We start from the raw sequence: 22,281 nt of genomic DNA, 5'->3' as shown, positions 1-22,281 counted from the left end.
TTTCAAGTGTCATATTCCACAATGTGTAGTTTAAAGACACCTAAAGCTGGAAAGAAATTTAAACCTCATCTAGTCCATACACTGGCCTCTTGGTCCCTATTTTCAAACTGTCATAGACTTGGACAGTTTGAGAGTGACTCACCTCAATTCTGTTGGAACATTGTTGCCATATCCTGACTCTGTATAGCCTTTCTCTGGCTAAACTATCCTTTTAGTAGGAAACTTCTATTAGAATTTACCCAAGTCCTTTCCTCTGGAATCTGAGCCACTTTAACCTTATACTGTTCTCAATGCAGTTTACAAACAACTCTTCTCTTCTTTTATCTACTATCAGATTCTGATTCCCACCTCACTCCTCTCCCCAAATCTGAATTTTTGCATTGGATAAGGATGATTTATGACCTAAAGGAAGTAGACATTCTGGAACTTATTTTTCTTATAAAGCTATAGATTCTCTAACAAAAGACATTAAAGTTTTGACGGCAGATTGGGAGCCAAAGTAAAGGCAAACTATCATCTCTTTGGGACCATGTATTTTGAGTCTCAATTTCAAAGACTTCAGAGGCATTTACATGAACTCTCAGGAGTAGGGAGTTGAGAAGGCCCTAGCCACATGCAAGCTTCCCTGTGGTTAAGCTAAGCTGCAAAGCTGTGAACTGTATGTAACTCATACAATCTAATTTCCCTTTTTACGTTTATTTCCCTTTTGTCATCCTCTATCCTCTAATAAACTCTTGTTTAACTGCTTCTGCCTCACGTCAGTTGTGCTACAGGAATTTCAGGAAAAGGTTAAGTGTCCATGCTTGGGATAGAATGTTAAAGAGGGAGAAGCTTCTAAGGTTACCCTCTAACGTTAACAATTAGTTGAGGTAGATAGTCAAGGGAGGACTGAATTTAGATATAAGAGACAAAAATTAGTGGCCTGTCACCTGCCCGTGTTGCATTGCCCATCGTAAAGGATCTACATTGTATTTTACTGAAGATGGTAATAGATTTTTTTTTTTTGCATAGAAAACCTTATTCTTAACCCAAATTGCAAATTTATTGAGTACTCAACCTATGCAATATATATATGAAGATTCAAAGAATCATGGGGATGCTTTTTCTTCCCTCAAAGTACTAATAATCAACAGGTGAAAAAGCCCCAACATAAATAAGTATGATGTTAAGGGCAGTAGGGAGGTACAAGGTGCTTTGAACAGCCACACAATAAAAGGATCACTTTCAAGTTCTGGTAGGGAGAAAGCAGGGCAAGGCTCCCAGTACTAGTAATATTTGAATTGGGCCCGGAGGGTTGGGAATTTCTAGGCAAGGAAGTGGCCTAGGCAAAAACAGAGGCAGGGCATCTTCAGGATTCAAAGAGGAACATGTAAGGATTTATGTAAGAAAACAGTGGGAGAAGAATTTGGATATCAAGATTGATATCAAATCATGGATGTCATGGGAGGACGTCAAGGAAGTATTTGCATGTCAGTGTCAGTAACTCCCATGTCATTCATTCACTTGCTGGTATACACAATGAATTCCAAACGTAGTGGCTGATTGAGTAGCATTATGCTATGGGTAGTAGGGTAGAAAGAATATGGACTCTGCAATCAGACAGACTGAGTGAAAATCCCATGCCTGTTGCTTGCTACTGTGTAACTTTGGCCAAGTTATATACAACCCTTCTGGGCCTCAGTTTATACTTCCATAAAGTGGAGGGAAGTAAAAAAAAATGCCTTCATATGGCTATTGTAAGGATTCAATAAGGCAACATATGCAAAGTGCAAGATAAACCAGGCATGTAAAAATATTTGAATTCATTTTTTTGAATTTTTTCTGGGAATTGGCAGAGTATTACCCAGAGTCCCTGTTAGCTTTCCCATAGGTACCCACAGTCTTGGGAAAAAACAGTTTAATCTTTGTGTATTACCTTACCTGCAGCATAGCTTAGCTTCTACCTAATAGCCCAGAGATGTATGCTTGTATATTCCAGAGTAGGAGTGGATAAAGTATAGTCCCACAGCAGAAACCTAGCTGGTTGCCTTTTTTGTATGGCTAGAGAACTAAGAATAGTTGTAATAATTGAAAAAAAAATCAAAAGAAGATTTTGTGACATGTAAAAACTACACGAAAATAAAATTTCAGTGCCCATAAATGAAGTTTTGTGAAAACACAACCACATTCATTTGTTCATATGTTATCTGTGAGACTGTTTTCTGTTTATACTGGCAGAGTTGAGTGGTTGCAACAGAGATCACGTGCTCTTCAAAGCCTAAAATACTGATTATCTGACCCTTTAAAAAAACACATGGCAAACACTGGTCTAGATCATAGCCTTCCTAATTCCTGATCCAAGAATTTGGTGAATCTATACAGTGTGAACACTGGTTAAAAATAGTAGGAGGGCACCTGGGTGGCTCAGTGGGTTAAGCTGCTGCCTTCGGCTCAGGTCATGATCTCAGGGTCCTGGGATCGAGTCCCACATTGGGTTCTCTGCTGGGCAGAGAGCCTGCTTCCCTCTCTCTCTCTCTGCCTGCCTCTCTGTCTACTGTGATCTCTCTCTGTCAAATAAATAAATAAAATCTTTTTTTTAAATAGTAGGAGATTCTTCGTGTGTCCATTTTAGACCTTATAAATTTGCCCAAAGAAATTTTATGCTGAGCAATGTTTGCTTACTTTCCAGAATGAGTTTCCAATGTCCCCAAACTCAAACTGCTTACTGCCCACTCCCTGTGGCATCATAGAGACAGATAAAAGGAGTATTTGACCCATTATGTTATTTTAATCAATAAAGCTGGACCTGAAGTTTTAGTAGTGGAGAAAACTTTGTTGTGAAGTTAAAGTGAGAAGTTTATTTAAAACTTTAAAAACATAAAAAGTTAGAAAACAGCTAAGACAGAAGGAAAATGAAAAGCCTTGTTGCTTCTTAAATTGAATTCAAGCTCTGAGTCCTAGGGATAATACCAGCGATTATTTTTCATAAAATGAAACTTCTCTTATGAACAAAATTAAGGATATAAGCATCTTCAGATTATTTGTGGATGCTGCTAATGTAGAGCCTGGCTCCACTAAAGTCTGGTCTACCTTACCCTATCTTTGGATGGACTTCAGTATATTAAAAAACAAAGAATGATGCTGTGCTAGCCATGATATTTGAGGAGCCAATCCTTCCTTCTGTCATTAGTAGAGCTACTTACAGTCTAAAGGAACCCATGCTGGCTAAAAAGCATCCTACTAAAGAATGAATGGTCAACTAGGAAATTAAAGAAGACTGAAAAAATTCATGGAAACAGTTAAAATGAGAACACAACTGTTCAAAATCTTTGGGATACAGCAAAGGTACTTCTAAGAGGTAATTCTTTAATAATTCAAGCCTTTCTCAAGAAACAAGAAAGTTCTAAAATACACAATATAATCCTACACTTAAAGGGGCTGGAGAAAGAACAGCAAATAAAGCCTAAACCCAGAAAAAGATGAGAAGTAATAAAGATCAGAGCAGAAATCAATGAAATAGCAACCAAAAGAACAGTAGAAGAGATCTATGAGACAAGGAACTAGTTCCTTAAAAGAATTAATAAGATTGATAAATCCCTGGCCAGACTTAATAGAAAGAAAAGAGAAAGGACCCAAATTAATAAAATCATGAATGAAAGAGGAGAGATCCAACCAACACTGAAGAAATACAAATCTTTATAAGAACATACTATAAACAACCATATGACAACAAATTAGGAAATCTGGAAGAAATGGGTGCATTCCTAGAGACTTATAAACTACCAAAACCAAACTAGGAAAAAATAGAAAACCTGAACAGATCTATAACCAGTGAGGAAATTGTAGCAGTCCTCAGAAATCTCCCAACAAAAAAGAGTCCAGGGCTAAATGGCTTCCTAGGGTAATTCTACCAAATGTTTAAAGAAGAATTAATACCTATTCTTCTGAAGCATTCCAAAAAAATAGAAATGGAAGGAGAACTTCCAAACTCATTTTATGAGACCAGGATTGTCTTTGTCCCAAAACCAGACAAAGATCCCATCAAAAAGGAGAATTACAGACCAACATCCCTGATGTACGTGGGTGCAAAAATTCTCAGCAAAGTTCTAGCCAGTAGGATCCAACAGTACGTTAAAAGGATTATTCACCATGACCAAATGGGATTTATTCCTGGGCTGATGCAAGGTTGGTTCAACACCACAAATCAATCAATGTCATACACTACATTACTAAAAGAAAGAACAAGAACCATATGCTACTCTCAATAGATGCAGAAATAGCATTTGACAAAGTACAACATCCTTTCTTGATCAAAACTCTTCATAGTGTAGGGATTGAGGGTACATACCCCAATATCATAAAAGCCATCTTTGAAAAACCCACAGTGAATATCATTCTCAGTGGGGAAAACTGAGAGCTTCTCACCTAAGTTCAGGAACACAGCAGGGATGTCCACTATCATCACTGCTATTCAACATAGTACTAGAAGTTCTAGCCTCAGCAATCAGACAACAAAAAGAAATAAAGGCATCTGAATCAGCAAAGAAGAAGTCAAATTCTCACTCTTTGCAGATACTATACTTTATGTGGAAAACCCAAAAGACTCCACCCCAAAACTGCTAGAACTCATACAAAATTCACTAAGTGTCAGGATATAAAATCAATGCACAGAAATCAGTTGCATTTCTACACAACAACAACACGACAGAAGAAAGAGAAATCAAGGAGTCAATCCCATTTACAATTGCACCCAAAACCATACTATACCTAGGAATAAATATAACTAAAAGACAAAGAATCTGTACTCAGAAAACTATAAAATACTCATGAAGGAAATTGAGGAAGACACAAAGAAATGGAAAAAACGTTCCATGCTCATGGATTAGAAGAACAAATATTGTGAAAATGTCTATGCTACCTAGAGGGATCTATACATTTAATACAATCCCTATCAAAATGCCATCAAATTTTTCCATAGACATGGAACAAATAATCCTAAAGTTTGTATGGAACTAGAAAAGACCCCAAATAGCCAGAGGAATGTTGAAAAAGAAAAGAAAAGCTGGTAGCATCACAATTCCGGACTTCAAGCTCTATTACAAATCTATCATCATCAAGATAGTACAGTACTGGCACAAAAACAGACACATAGATCAATGAAACAGAATATATAGTCATAAATGGACCCTCAACACTGTGGTCAACTGATCTTCAACAAAGCAGGAAAGAATATCCATGGGAAAAAAGTCTCCTCAATAAATGGTGTTGGGGAAATTAGACAGCCACATGCAGAAGAATGAAACTGGACCATTTCCTTAAACCACACACAATAACAGACTCAAAATGGATGAAAGACCTTAATGTGAGACAGGGGTCCATCAAAATCCTTGAGGAGAACACAGGCAGCAACCTCTTTGACCTCAGCTGCAGCAACTTCTTCCTGGAAATACCACCAAAGACAAGGGAAGCAAGGGCAAAAATGAACTATTGGGACTCCATCAGGTTAAAAGCTTTTGCACAAAGGAAATAATCAACAAAACCAAAAGACAACTGACAAAATGGGAGAAGATATTTGCAAATGACATATCAGATAAAGGGTAGTATCCAAAATCAATAAAGAACTTAATCAAACTTGACACCCAAAGAACAAAAAATCCAATCAAGAAATAGGCAGAAGACATGAACAGACATTCTGGCAAAGAAGACATCCAAATGGCCAACAGACACATGAAAAAGTGCTCTGCATCACTCAGCAACAAGGAAATACAAATCAAAGTCACAATGAGATACCACCTCATACCAGTCAGAATAGCTAAAATTAACCAGTCAGAAAACAAAGATGTTGGCAAGGATGCAGAGAAAAGGGAACCCTCCTACACTGTTGGTGGGAATGCAAGCTGGTGCAATCACTCTGGAAAACATGGAGGTTCCTCAAAAAACTGAATATAGAGCTACCCTATGATCCAGCAATTGCACTACAGGGTATTTACCCCAAAGATAAAAATGTAGTGATCCAAAAAGGCAAGTGCACCCCAATGTTTATAGCAATGTCCACAACAGCCAAACTATGGAAAGAGCCTAGATGTCCATCAAAAGATAAATGGATAAAGAATATGTGGGATGTGAGTGTGCGTGTGTGTGTGTGTGTGTGTGTGTGTGTGTGTCTGATGGAGTATTATGCAGCCATCAAAACCCCGAAATCTTGCCATTTGCAACGACATGGATAGAACTAGAGGTCATTATGCTAAGCGAAATAAGTCAATCAGAGAAAGACAATTATCATATGTTCTTGCTGTTATGTGAAATTTGAGAAACAAGGCAGAGGATCATAGGGGAAGAGAGGAATAAATGAAATGGGACAAAACCAGAGAAAGAGACAAACTATAAGAGACTCTTCATCTCAGGAAACAAACAGGTTGCTGGAGGAGAGAAGGATAGGGGGGATGGGGTGGCTGGGTGATGGACATTGGGGAGGGTAGGTGCTATGGTGAGTGCTGTGAATTGTGTAAGACTGATGAATCACAGACCTGTACCCTTGAAACAAATAATACATTGTATGTTAATTAAAAAATAAAGAGATGACTAAGTTTTGCCACCCCCCAAAATAAAGAAACCCATGCTGAATGTCCTTCACCTATATCATAATTGGAGTTTTCATATTACTAAGTTACTTAAAGGATGTCTGAGCAGACAGGGCTTGGAATATAATCTGTAGACACTATAAATACTCCTTTGCACCACTTAAAGCCACTAACATCATCTCACTAACTCATCTATTAAACTTTGTCATCTAGGTGATTATCATCTACTGTTTAATAATAATTTATGAAAAATTCCCTTTCTTTCTTTCATCCATCTTCCATCACTCTCTTTGTTTCTCTCTCTCCCTTTGGGTAAGATGATCACAAAACCCAAGTGGTGTGGACCATAATAGCTATAGATTCTCAGTAGTTTACAAATCTATAACCAAGATAAACATAGGGTGCTCTTGAACCAAGAAGAGGAAAGTCAGACCCTGACTGGGAGGGTAAGGATGACTTCCTGGCAAGATAATACTTGGGCTGAGACCTGAAGCTTCACTCAGAATTTGTTCTATGAAGAAAATAATGAAAAACTCTTATCCTCAGTGAATAGAGTCATGTGGGTAAAGACCCAGAGTTGAGAGAGCTCTGGGTATCTGGGTCAGTGTGGCTGGAGGACAAAGTATAAGGTGAGGCTGGTACTGGGAGACATGGCTGGAGAACAGTAGGAACTTTTCATCAATGACTATATATCATGTCCAGGAACATGCATTTTTACTTGGGGGCAAGGGAATAGCTACATCAGGTTAGTATTTTAGAAAGGTCATAAATAACCAGTGTGAAAAATGAATTTGAGTGGAACATTTAACTGGTTGTTAGAAGGCCAAGAATCCAGGCAAGAGAAGCAGAACAAGATGGAACCCCTGGTGGAAACTGGACTTTCTCCTTTTGATCACTGACCCTTCTCTTTGCAATAACATATTCTCTGTGTTCTTTATGCAGATCTATGTATCTGTTTCTTACAGTAGCTCATGAAGGTTGAGCTTAAGAGTATTGTAGAGAGTATTGTGAAGAGCTGTACATATAGAAGACATTCTATAAAATTGTCTAACAAAGCAATTGTTGATCTATCTCAGAGGTTGCCTATTCATACCATAAGTCGTCTTTGTTAAAGCAATGAATAGGTTATTATCCTGGTTAGAGCAGTGCCTATGATTAGCTTGAAGTCATAGGTGCTACCATGTCCTTTCCAAGACTTCTGCTCTATAGAAGAAATCCAACGTCTGAGTCAGTTAAAAAAAAAAAAAAATTAGATTTCTGTTGTTTTGTCTCTTCCAAGCTTCCTGGAAATATCTTTCCTTTCAGAGATATGCTTATCTTAACTCAAACTAAACCAGGAAGATGATCTTATAATAAAACAGGTGACTAATATCTAGGGTCAGACTCCTGGTTTATTAAAGGGACAGTTTTAATACCCCCCCTTTTTTCTGGAGGCATTAAATCAGTCAGTTAATATATTTTAGTGTTTTATTGGGGGTATAGCTCAGTGATAGAGCATTTGACTGCATTTTAGTATTTTACTAAGAAAAACCTCCAGTGTTCAGTATTATTCATAAAGGGAATGACCTATCTAGAAAAGAGAAAATCCTCTGGCTCCAGAGTTGTGAGACAAAACCAGGTGGGTATTTTCTGGGATGGTACATAGGACATTTCTACTTTGAGCAGGCCTGGGTGAAGTGAGCTTTATGACTGGATCCAACTTGGGGCGCCTGGGTGGCTCAGTGGGTTAAAGCCTCTGTCTTCAGGGGCGCCTGGGTGGCTCAGTTGGTTAAGCGACTGCCTTTGGCTCAGGTCATGATCCTGGAGTCATAGGATCAAGTCCCACATCAGGCTCTCTGCTCGGCAGGGAGTCTGCTTCTCCCGCTGACCTCTCTCCTCTCATGCTCTCTCTCTCTCTCAAATAAATAAATAAAATCTAAAAAAAAAAAAAAAAAAAAAAAAAAAAAAGCCTCTGTCTTCAGCTCAGGTCATGATCCCAGGGTCCTGGGATTGAGCCCTGCATTGAGCCCTGCATCGAGCCCCGCATCAGGGAGCCTGCTTCCTCCTCTCTCTCTGCCCGCCTCTCTGTCTACTTGTGATCTCTGTCTGTCAAATAAATAAATAAAATCTTAAAAAAAAAAATGACTGGATCCAACTTGAAGATCCTAGGACTTTATTTATTGAACACTTATAATTTGATGTTTTTATTCCCATTGTTTTTAAACATTGGCCATATAACAGAAACCTTTTCAAGGAAGTTATGTTTAGCAAATGGTAATGCAAGGACAAAGAGAAGCAAAGAGGAGGGGATATAATCTGACCTTCCAAACTGAAAGTGGTGACAGATCCTCATAGAAAAAGTGTATATATCTTTTTGGTACTTTGAACCACTGAATTCATACCTTGGTTCTTTGTGAAATGCATGGAAAAATTTTCTTCCTTTCTTTCTTTTCTAGTATCCTTACAAAGAATTCCTAGTTTCATGGAAGTAGAAATGTACCAAAACCAAAACCAAAGGCCAAAAACAAACAGACAGAACTCCTAAGTTAGTATCCCAGAAGTCTAGCCTAAGAACATCTCTAGTATGGACTCATTTGTTTGGTTCTGGGGTGGATGTAATTTACCTTGGGTTTGGTATGTAAACTCTTACTTCATGGGCTACTTCTAACATTATAATCAGGGTGCACCTGGAATAAAAAAAAAATAAAAATAAAAAAAAGGATTTTGGCTGGGAGATAAGATACTCGGGTCTAGTCTTAGTCTATTACAAACCAGCTATGGCTCCTTCTTTGTCTCCCTTAATGACTATAGGCCTTGCTATCCTTATATACCTAATGGAGTAGTAGACAAGACAATTTGAGTGGTCTCCCCATACTCTAATTTGAAAATCAATTCTTTAGGGAAGAAGTTTTGACAAACATGAAATATCTTTATTGGGCTTATCTAGGGATGCAGGGCCTCTAAGGTGAGCGCTTAAAGCTTTCTATTAACTCTGCCACACACTCAGTGCATAATTTTTTGGTTTGTTTTTAAAATTAATCCATTGAAAGATCCATGAAATCTGTAGCTTTCCTGGGAAATACAATGACTCAATGTATTAATATTATTTTGATGGGATGGGCTAGTGAGACGAAGACATGGGTTTTTTCAGTCATGGAAACATTGTATTTTTGTTGCATTTCTGTGTATGAAGGACAAAGATTTCTTTTTCTTCAAATGGTGTTTACATCATTCACCAGAAACATGATTGATAACATACAAGCAGGAGGCGATAGTGTATTTATGTGAGACCCACACAAAGTAATCCCATATGGAGAAATATCCTATATCATAACCATTAAGGGTGGCTTGACCAAAGTGTTCCTTTTCCTCCAAGGAAAAATATATCTTTTAATAACTGAATAATTCATCTATTTTGATTCTTCAGACTAGATTATGACCTGAAGTTACTGCAGTACTACAGGAAATCAAGTTTGATTTTGTAATATAGTCAAATGAGTACTTTAGAGTGCTATGTCTGAGATCAATAAGGAAGCAGTAACTACATTTACTGTCATATGATGATATTGATGTAAAAACATAATGGTCAAAATTATAAAATCAATTTCATAATTTAATCAGAAATGTTTATTGATACTGTTAAAGTTGAATTCAATAGCTTCTGGTATGTAGTTAATTTCCTACCTGTCAGAAAAATGTATTGAAATGTTCTTTCTTGAAAATGATTGGAGTTAATTCAGTAGAGAAAACAGCAAAGTTTCATGTTAATAGATAGAGATTTCTTCTGTCTTTAGCTACTGGTGGTGAATGCTGGAAGCTTTTGGTTTGGTTATTTTAAATACAACAAAACCAGGAAATGTCGTCAGCCACCAAAGTGGTTGGGATGGTCACCCTCTAAAATATAATTGAATGCCTTCTTAGGATAAAGACACAGTTTGGGGACACCTGGGTGGCTCGGTCAGCTAAGCATCTGCCTTCAGCTCAGGTTATGATCCCAGGGTCTTAGGATCAAGTCCTGCCTTGGGCTCCCTGCTCAGCAGGGAGTCTGCTCTCCCTATCCCTCTGCCCCTCCTCACAGCTTGTGATTTCTCTCTCTCTCTTTCAAATAAATAAATAAATAAAATCTTTAAAAAAAAAAAAAAAGACACAGTTTTAACTTTACTGGAAGACTTCAGGAATGAATAGGCAACACATGTGTAGAGGTGTGAGAGGTAAGCCAATCTTCAATAGCTCCTTATGGAATGATTTATACTTTATTTATGAGAAGAAAGAGAAGGTTTTAGAGACTGGCATTCTGATGCTTTTACTTTGCCACTAGCTTCTGGTTTTGATCTTTATTCACATTAAGTTAAAAGTATCTTAATTGAAGCAAATGCCACTTAAGGGAATGTGTGGAAGTTTGACTTGTGTGTTTGAAATGGTGTTCTTGCAGATTATAAGAATCTGTTCAACCCATCCAATTTAAATGAGATGAAGACCAAATTCTAAAGATTTAACAGTACATCCAGATGCGTGAAAAATCTGTATGTCATGAAAACTAACATAATTTTGAAATTCAGCATGATTCTGGAAATTATCATTTTCTTCACAAAACCTCATAATAGTTCCTCATTGTGTAATCTGTGAAGTCAAGTTTCCTCATACAGGTATTCAATTGTCACTATCTGACCAGACTATTTTCTGGCTCATCTCATTCTTCTACCATCCTTTCCACTTTCGTCAAACTTGCCTTTGAACTCTTCTGTAAGTGGCCCATGCTCTTTTCTTTGTCAGTTATTATTCTACGCCATGTTGTCTTCTTAGCACTTTTGATACTGATACATGTCCTGTTCTGCCTTGTGTGTAACATCTTCTTTTTTGGTGTATGTGTCTTGCCTTGCCAATTAGTCTATAAGATCTCTGGGGGCTTGTACTAGGACCTGTATCCTCCAAAACATTAAGCAATTGCACATAGTAGTTGTTCAGAGAGTGTTTGGCCAACTGAATTTTCTGTGAAATTGTTAAGATTAGAGTTCCCAGAGGCAGCATTTTGGAATGCAGCCAAATTCATTCTTTGGGTGTGCTTCAATTCATTGCAATGAATCAGAATGGAAAATCATTCTTAATTAGAATCATAAAATTTCTGCACAAGATGGAACTGCAGGTCTCATTGTATAAATGAGAGAATGAATGCCCAGAAAGTTCACAAAGGTATTTAGCATTAGAGTCACCATCCGACTTCAGGTCTCTTGACACCTGTCCACTCCTCTTTTTACTACACTGCAATGACTACTGACGAACTAATTCTAATTAACCACTAATGAGAAGAGGAGACAGGTTGCTTTAAAAATGAGCAAAATCCATTGAGGATAAGGTGATGCTCCAGGAGTTTTAAGAATTGATGACAGAAAGTAATCAAGAAGCTTTTTTGGGTTGCTAGCTATTAATTTTTGACCTTTGGGTATAAAATATTCTTATCAGAACAAACAAAGCAAGCAGTTCAGCAAAGCACAAAGCTAAACCACCTGAAAAGATATCCTGAGTGTATTTTGAAGCACAGTTCACTGGATTTGTGTTTAACTCTAGGCATGTGTGGGATGTTCCTTTATGTTTTCCCCCCTTTTCTCTATAATTGGGCTGCTACTTTTCTCCCTGGGCATGTCCACCTTCCCAGAAGTTGGATTTTCCATTTGTCTTACTGTTATGTCAAATACTCAAAGATTCAAGTCTTAGTTTTTATATTAAGTGACAACTAAGACTATGCCTACACAAAAAGAAAAGGATATATTTAGGCATGAACAAATTAATACATAAGGAAATGTGAGGGTATGTTTAATGCTAGTGAGGGTCTACAGAACTTACATGTTCCAAGAAATCTAACTATAAGCAAATTCTGTTTTCCTATTAATCTCATATATGTTTCTGTGGGAAATGAACATCCAATTATCTGCATTAAGATGACAAAGCAGAATATTTTGGGCACAAAATATTGATGCACACATATAATGTACAAAATATAAAGACTATTACATAACTTTTATGATATAATATCTAGTATTCATTGAATGCTTACTATATGTTGACCTTATCAATGCTGTATGTGTCTCATTTAATCATCACAATAACCTTAACAATATCTATATTATGATCAGTGCTTAAATAAGCTTTAAAGTATGGGATTTGAAGTTATAAGTGTCTGAGTTTAACTCTGACTTCCTCCATTTACTGGCTGTGAGACCTTAAGCAAATTTCTTAACCCTCCTAAATCTTGTTTCTTTTCAGCTGCAAAAATGAGGAGAATAACATCAGCTCATGGGATTATCAGTATTGAAGTAGATAATGCCTATAAAGTGTTTAGCAGAACCCAAAGTACATTGTGGGTGCTCAGTAAGTGTTAGCGTTTTGCTTACCATTATTGCAGTTGAGGAAGCTGAATTTTAAAGGAGTTAAATAACTTGTCCAAGGCCACACAGCAAATAAGTGGAAGAACCAAAATTAAAACTCAGCTCTCGGGGTGCCTGGGTGGCTCAGTGGGTTAAGCCTCTGCCTTCGGCTCAGGTCATGATCCCAGGGTCCTGTGATCGAGACCCGCATCGGGCTCTCTGCTCGGCGGGGAGCCTGCTTCCCCCCTCTCTCTCTGCCTGCCTCTCTGCCTACTTGTGATCTCTCTCTATCAAATAAATAAATAAATATCTTAAAAAAAAAAAAAAAAAACCTCAGCTCTCTGCCAGTTTCAGTGTCTGGGAGACTATTGCAGTGGCCCAAGAAATAGGTCGGGAGTAGGCCAGCTCAGTGGAGAGGGAACAGAAAAGAAAGAATATATTCCTGTGAGACCTATTGTGTTGAAAAAGATGATTGACAAGCTGTAAGATAGAGGGAGAATGGTCATGAATGACCTCAAGTTTTTAAATTTGGACTAATGGAAAACGGAGGGAGCTATTGGTGCTCTTGGAGTGGAGCCCAGGAGCCTAGAATCTGCTGCTGCTGAACTGCCTATGAGGAGTTGCCTCAACTGTAACAAGAATCATGTACGAGAGGCTGCCCGTTCTCTAGCGGTTATAATCCCTCTGCCTGCGCTGCTGCCCTACCACCAGAAACTCAACAGCCGCTGTGCTGTTGAAATCAGGGGCAGAGAAAAACACTGCTTCTGTCTTTCCACCCACGTTCTGATCTTCCAGGAGTTCCTCCACCAGGCAGACTATAACCAGTCAGCTGGCAAGGGTATTTGGGAAATGTAGTTTGTAGCGTTCCAGCCCCAGTAATACAGAGTGGAGTATAGAAGGGCAGGTCGTGGGCCTGAGAAGCAAGTGATAAATCAGCAGCATGGGAGGAAACATTAAAAAAAATTAGAAACTTCAGGAGGAAGAAACGGTTTTAGAGAAAATACGTTGTTTTTCTTATGGATAACGTATATCACAGAGAAAGGTAAATGCTTCTGCTCTTACAAATGCATTAAAAATAGGGTACATTATTTGTTAGAATAGACCTGTAAAATTTAATTAAATTCCATTACCTATGATCATGTTCTAACATTAGGAGAAAAGCTAATTGAAATAAAATATAATAAATATTACAACTGGGTATTAGGTATGTATCAGCCTCTCCATATTTCTCCTGTTATCAGGTGCTACATAACAGAATTACATTTTCATCTATCTATAGACCTCTAATAATTGAGAAGAAGTCACTTGAATGAGGAAGATCTGTAGGTGCTTGAACTATAACGTTGTTCTATTTCCTTTTTATAACATACATAGAGTATTTTTAGGGAATGCAACATTGATGCTTTGGCATGAAAACTTCTCAAGCTATGAGACTTTATCTAAACTTGGTGGTAAATCCTTTGACTCTTTTCCTTGTACCCTAGAAGACAGTATGTAGAATTATTGATCACTTCCTGAATATTCTTTTTTTTCTGAGTCCAGTCCTTCTTACCTTACTTACTTTCCTCCCCTTTCTTTGTTCAGTTAAAACAGAAGGCACCAGTATGATGAGATTCTTAGGCAGTTCTATAAGCAGACCAGGAATGCTCTTTGAAAATATCCCTCACGAAAATCTCTCTTTACCGACAAAGGATTGGCCTGTATGATCACATTCCGAACTTAAACTGAAAGGTTATCATCTTTAAAAAATAATCTGCCGGGGCCACTGGGTGGCTCAGTGGGTTAAAGCCTCTGCCTTCAGCTCAGGTCATGGTCCCAGGGTCCTGGGATCAAGCCCCGCATCAGGCTCTCTGCTCAGTGGGGAGCCTGCTTCCCCCTCTCTCTCTGCCTACCTCTCTGCCTACTTGTGATCTCTGTCTGTCAGATAAATAAATAAAATCTTTCAAAAAATAATTTGCCTATCACATTTTTAATTGTTTTGAATAGAAGAACATAGGTTGTTGCTATTTTTAATTAATACCATTGTCACCCTATAACTGAAACTTTTAGTGATCTTCCCTTTCTTTAATTTTCATTGTAATGCTTGGTGATGAGGGGAAAAATATAGCTAACAGAATATGAACTTTTTACCCTTCTATCCATTGTTTAGTTCTTCACCTATTTAAAAACATAGATAAGTTCTTCACTTGAAGACTTTCTTGATTGTACCAATTTATAGTGATCTCTGCAGCCTCTGAAACAGTGACTTTACAAAGACATCTGGCTTCATGTCTAATTAGTTACAATGAGATTAAGGAGAGAAGCATTCTCTACTATCCAGGGAAGCAGAAGGGCAATGAGCAGGCCCACTAAAATCGTTATATTCATCCCTTGTTAGCTCTCTATCTATGAAGATGTCCTCTCTAAATCTCCACTTACAGCTCTTGGCTCTTTGGATTTTATCTTGATTTTGAGTGTTCAAGATCCTTCATGCCCAGTTTCACAAATCCACAGCCAATAACTCGATACACTGCCTCCATAGTGGCCAGGACAGATCATAGCAGTGCTCACCAATGTCTGTGTTTCCCCTCCTTCCTGGGTGTATTCCCCAGCCTTACTGAATGTAGGTGGATCTGTGGGACAAGTTTTGGTTATTGGGGTGTAAACAGTTTCTTGGCCTCTGAAATCTGCATGAGATTCTCTTTGTTTCTTTCCTCCCTTTTGGGGCATAGACAGAGGATTTAATGGGGGCTTCAGTCAGAACCACTTATTAGGTACAGCCTGAATCCCTGAGTCTTGCCTTGAGCAGAGCTGGCCAACCTATACCAGTAGGAAATATTGTTTTGGGATTAAGTAGCTAACAAGTACCATCGTCATCAACATTATCATCATCTTCTTCTTCTTCATCATCATCATCATCATCATCATCATCATCACAGCTGGTCTTACAAACCTAATATACACATGCATCTTAAAGCAAGATACATTTTGTTAACTGGGGAATTTAGTCTTAAAAAAAAAAAATGAGGTAGTTTTACTCAAAGACTCAGAGCTAGTGGCAAACCCAGGTCTGCATTCCTAGACTTAAGTCAATTTAACCAGCAATCTGATTGCCACCATAAACCTGTAATTTGTTAACCATTAACCATTAACTTGCAATCTGATTGCTGCCATGGCTCTGGAAGCAGGATACCTGGAGATGTTTTAGGTCAGTTAAGAAGACCTACAGATTGCTCTCTGAGATGAGATGCACCTAACAGGTATCAGGCAGGAGAGGAGCAAGCTTTGTGAGAGAGCTCTGGCTGTTTCTTCAGGCTGCATTTATCACATTTCAACCCTAATAACTCCCGTTGAAGGGAGTCAACTACATTTTTACCACTCGTACCTGCACCCAGCCTAATAAGACCAAACCCTACCTCTCATGTTGCCACAAAATTCAAAATAGAGATCTCAAGGTTGCTGTAAAAGAAAACCAGGGCCAATTCCTGAAAATGATGCATTGGGTAGGGCTAAGAAGAAAGGACAAGGGAGACAGTCTCCTGATTCAAGAATTTTCAAATTGAATCTGAATTTTCCACTGGGTATGTTTAGGAAGTCCCCTCATTTTTTTCTATGAGATGAAAGAAACATGAAGAGGCAATGTACATTTTTGTCTTTGTTCTTCAAACTTTATGGCTTATCTAAACATTTGATTTAAACTTGTATAAAAGAACAAGTAAATAAAAATGGTCATTGTTTAGGTTATAGCTCATTGGTATTAGATTTATCACTTTTGATTCTTTACAGCTTCTAGCTCTGGGTTTCTACTTCTCATTTTTTGTTCCAGTTCCCATGGCTTTAGCTACTGCTTTGAGGACTGCTTTGGGTTCTTTAGACTTCAGATTTGCACCCAACTCTCAATCTCTTTGTTCAATCTCTATTTTTGAAAGTAAATTCCTACCTCTAGAATGGCTCTGTGATGTTGCCCACCACCTCCACTCTTACCCTCCTCTGTATAAAATTGCAGAATTTTCTTGAAAAGGAATGAGGATTAAGACGATAGAGCACTACTAAGCATATGACTCTGTGGCCTTAAAACAGCTTCAGATTTAAGTTCTTTCTTATCTGCCAGAACCTATATCATTTGTCACAGACTTAGAGCAAATGACTATACTCCTCAGATTTCATCAGCAATATGGAATGGGGGCTCAGCCAGAAGCTACTGCCTTTATCCTCGCTCACCAAGTCAAGCTCACTCTTTACTGATGGTGATATTTGGAACTTGATGGGACACCAGATGTTCTAGCAGCCTTTCCTTAATGTGAAGCTTCTATGATCAGAAAGCTGAGTGGCTATATTTGCATATGAAACTGTTTTCTATAGCAGTGCTGGGAATATTAAGTGGTGATATTCCATGGAGCTCTGGAGGCTTGCGTCCTTAGCAATGATTTAGGAAGACCTGTTGCAAATGACTACAGTTAAATTGGCAAGCTGTGCAGCTGATGGCCTTGATGTGGTCCTTAGTAGTGCCTCTCAAGCCAGCTAGAACTTATGGCTCTGAACTTATTGCTCCCTAGATAGGTTAAATAAGGGGAAGGCCCTACCCTAAAGGAACTTACAGTCTAGTTGTATAGGTAAGACATACACTAGGGAACATTGCAAGGTGATATATAAACAAGGTGAAAAAGTAAGACAGACTATTTATGTAAGCACTGAAGGGATTGAAGGTGAAGCCAAAGTTATTTTGTGTTCTGTTCCATTTTCTTGGAAAACTCCCAATAAAATAAAAATAGAGGCATTTGTATTTCACTACTCCTTGTTGTTTGTGTCCAATTTTCAGATAAGTCAGTCATGATTTTCAAAGTTGACAATATACCAAATGCGGTTGCTTTGGATATAGTAGTCTATTAAGATGCAGTGATGAAAAAGGAATGATGCTTTATTAGGAAATTCAAATGGCACTTGTATGACATAAGCCCTTCAGAATGTCCAGTGCCTGTTCCACCTTAGAATTTTGGACAGTCTCTAAATCTTTAGTGCTTGAAGGCATCAAATGTCATCATTTAAATTTTTTCCCATTTTTATTTACCTGTACACATATTATTGGAATTTACATTATTTTTAGAGCTCTTTATTTTGTTGAAGAATCCAAAGTAGCTAAAAGGTTTATTCAGACTAAACTTTTTATGGTCAATTTGATTGAATTGACAAGTATCAGGCAACCTGAAAATATTAGCTTTAATGAATTTTTTGAACTGTCTGCAGTTCTGTTATAATCTCTGAATATGCTTCTTTCAGACCCTAGACATGAATGCTATAGTGATAAGACAAAGAATACATGGCCCATATACTAAATACAGACACAGAAATGAGGTACAGTGTAAAAATGCTGCTCAGGTTCTGAAACAATGAGGAATTCTTTTGAGAGGTTTTAGACAATGTGGAGAAACAGTTACCAAAGCCACAGGAATGCCAGCCCTAAAGCCCAGGCTACAGAATCTGAGTTTAAAGAGATGATGATGGATTACCCAATTCTTTCCTAAGACCCTACTCAGAATCCCATGGTGAATGAAGCCTGGTCAACACGTTTTTCACAAGGTCGCAGTGGTAACTGAGAATGAGCAAAAAGAGGGAATAAAGTTGAAACTAGAACTAAAGAGCATGAACTATGAAGATGGGCTCAGTTCCTTAATCTTTTAAAGATACTTTCCAGGTGGATCGACTGAGCTGTGTAACATTTCCAAACATGCAGATAAATCTCCTCATCTATCATGATGTCACCAATGACCCTAAAAATCTACAGTCCATGGTTCATCATGAAAACATTTCATGGATGCTTATTATTTTCTGTGAAGGAGGGTAAACTCGGGTTTTTGGAATTTGGGGCTTGCCCATTATGAGCTCAGGCTGACGTGCAAATGTGTGTTTGAATTCAGACTTCAGCATGAGTATGTTTGAGTATAAAACTACAAGGTCCTTTATTAAATTTAAAATCGTGGGTTACGTGTTGAACGGCCTGCATTCCATCCCATTGTTTAAATTCATCAAATAGTCACTCTGGAATTATTTCTAACAATTGGGATGACTTCATTTGTGTTTGTTTTCCCTTTCTATTAATCCATGACAAACTGTGAAATTTGCCATTTTTACCATAACCAGGCCATGAAATTTGTCATCTCTCTCTGTAATTTACATGGAGCCTTGGCTATAGATACATTTCAGGCAGGATGATTGCTTTCCATCTGATGCAGACGACAGAACAAAGGAAGGATACACATAGAACAGAACACAAACAAATTCAGAACAGACATCAGGAAGGGCTCCCCCACCCCTTTTTTCTTTAATGCTGTAAAGTCTGCTAAAATGTGCCGACTGCCTCCCAGGGAAAAAGGTTGATGGGACAAACTAAGGCACTATTGTCAAATCCAAGGAACAATGAAATGACACTCCAGGGAGAGGGGAGAGCTTAAAAGAAGTCTTGACAAACTAGAATGGCTGGAAGGATGTGGTAGGAAATCATGTGAGTAATGTGGTCAGGAGACATTTGGAAATGGAGTTTCAGAGGCAAGCCACCATAACAGTACAAGACTTTTAAAGCTTGTTCACAAGCTATTGTTCATGGGATGGCGAATTTCCCCTTTTCTTTCCACTCCCTCTTCTCTAAAATTGAACATAAATTAGTTTCTTCCATGTCAAAAGGATGAAAAGTCCTCTGAACAATTTGTGTTAAAAATTAGACTGGACATTTTGCAAGGAAGTTCTGTTTCTAATGATTCTCTTCTTGGTTAGGGGAAAAGAAAGAAAGAAAAATGTTTTTGCTGTCCATTTGTCTGATTTGCAAAATACAGCATCTTCCTTGAACTGTTGACTCTGGCAAGCTAGTTTATTCGTACTGTGGCAATAACTTACCGACCACTGAAAAGTAAGGTCGCCACATGAAGTAGGTGTGCTCTTTCTCCACTGAGATATAACTGGTGGTGTGATTTCCTCTGAAGGAGGAGAGATGCAGCTTTGTCTGAGGGTGGATGCAGGGCAGAAGAGAAGGAGTGGCGAAGGAGGAGACATCTAAACAACAGCTTGCCCTAGTGTTTCCATCTCCTGCTCTGCAGAAGGGAAGTGAGAAAGCAGTGGGTATCACATAAGTTTGTAAGCCACAGGTGACGGAAAGGAAATGATGCCATGGGGTCTCTCACAGTACATTTAGGCTTTATTCTCTAGTGAGAGGACACTTGTTTTCTAGGATCTAGAGTGATTTATTGAAAGTGGATTGCCACTTCTTTTTGGTTTAGATGTAAAGTGGGAGGTGGTTATAGAGAATGGAGTCAAGCCAGTTGTTTTACCTAAACTGGTCCTCTTTGCCCATGGTGAATAAGGATTGCATGGAGCATGGATAGTAGCAAATCTCAAAGGTGCATTTTATTATCTACTTTATTTTCTCTTCCACTTTCACTGCCATGTCATGAGATAATAAGAGATTCTAATTCTCTCAATTCTGCCATTGTCACCAAAACCTCCTGCCTTTGGCTAATTCTTATCTCCTTTTCTCCTGTGGTAGAGCTGACATTTTAACATAAATAAATGGTTGGTTTAAATGTTCATTTTGCAAAATAGAAGAAAAAAGATGAATGCAAAGAGTACAATCATGCAAAAATCTTCCTATACCCAGGAATAATCACTGTTAAAATGTGACATGTTTCCTTCCAGTTATTATTTTTTCTATGCCCATATTTTTTACATAGTTGAGTTCAAATTACATATGAAAATACAAATGATCTTCATTAACTTAACATTTTATCATAAGGGGTTTCCTGTAGCATTACAATCTCTTCAAAAGTGTAATTTTGGTAGCTTTTATGTTATCCCATTAAGTAAATGCATCAACATTTTCTTTAGATTTTCTTGTGATTAAAACTTTCTTTTTGATTGCATCTATTTTTTATGACTATAAATACTATAGTAATCATTTTTGTGCATACATCTTTACATGCATTTCTGAGCAGGATAAATTTCTAAGTGAGGGATGACTAGGTGAAAGCACATGGTAATTTTAAAAGATGCATTTTTACCAAATCGTATTCTGGTTTACATTCATAACAGCCTATCAGTAACATTAGTAACAGCTCACCCTCACCAGCACTAAATATCTTTATTTTAAAAAAGAACCTGACTTTCATAATTTTATAAAGAAAAAAATGGTGCTGTCTTACATTGTACTTTCACGATTGCCAGTGAAGCTGAACTATTTATGTTTTCTTTGTCTATTTACCTATGATGGTATTGTGGCAGCCATGAGAATGTGCCTCCCAGAGCCCCTACTACAGAAGCATTATTGACTGAGGGCCCCAACTGCAGCACTTTGTAATCCATTGTTCTATTTACACTGGGGCCACACACTGATGGGCTACTCCTTACCAATGACTGAATGTGGGGGGATGCCAAAGCAGACCCATTCTTAGGAGACACAGAATTTTTTCGTTGGCTGATTTTGTCTCAAGGACTTTCCTGTGGCTTCCTGTCCTTTCTTTAGACTATCAGGCAGGCTTACATCTCTCCCCATCTCTTATGGCTCTCCCAACGTGCCTAGCTTCCTCCTTATTTCCTTTCACATAGGCAGTTCTCCTAGTGTTATAAGTTGAGTTATCTCCCCTCAAATTCATGTGTTGAAGTCCTACCCTTTAGTACCTCAAAACGTGAACTTATTCAGAAATAGGGTTATTGCAGATGTAACTTGTTAATATGATATCATACTGGAGTAGGAGGGTCCCTTAATCCAATATGAATGGTGTCCTTATATAAAGAACACCATATGAAGAGATAGATACTTAAAGAGAGAGGATGAAGTGGGGAAAGAGGGAGAATGCTATCCATAAGCCAAGGAACACCTGAGACCACCAGAAGCTAGGGGACAAGCACGGAGCAGATCCTCCCCAATAGCCTGCAGAAAGAACTGACCCTGTGGACACCTGAATTTCTGATGTCTAGTTTCCAGATCTGTGAGACAGTAAATTTCCATTTAGACCACAAGTTTATGGTATTTTGTTATGGAAGCCCCAGGAAACTAATACACCTAATAAAATCCTCCCACTTTTTAAAAATTAACATGTAATGTATTATTTGTTCAGAGGTACAGGTCTATGATTCATCGGTCTTACACAATACACAGCACATACCCTCCCCAATTCCATCACCCAGTCACCCCATCCCTCACACCCTCCTCCACTCCAGCAACTGTCTTTATGTTTCCTGAGATTAACGGTCTCATAGTTTGTCTCCCTCTCTGGTTTGGTTTTGTTTCATTTTTCCTTCCCTTCCCCTATAATTCTATCTTGTTTCTCAAATTCCTAATACCAGTGAGATCATATGATAATTGTCTTCCTCTGATTGACTTATTTTGCTTAGCATAATACCCTCTAGTTCCATCC

The sequence above is a fragment of the Mustela lutreola genome, chromosome 9 (assembly GCF_030435805.1).
Source record: "Mustela lutreola isolate mMusLut2 chromosome 9, mMusLut2.pri, whole genome shotgun sequence".
NCBI classification, from domain to species: Eukaryota; Metazoa; Chordata; class Mammalia; order Carnivora; family Mustelidae; genus Mustela; species Mustela lutreola.
This window is presented reverse-complemented; position numbering follows the sequence as displayed.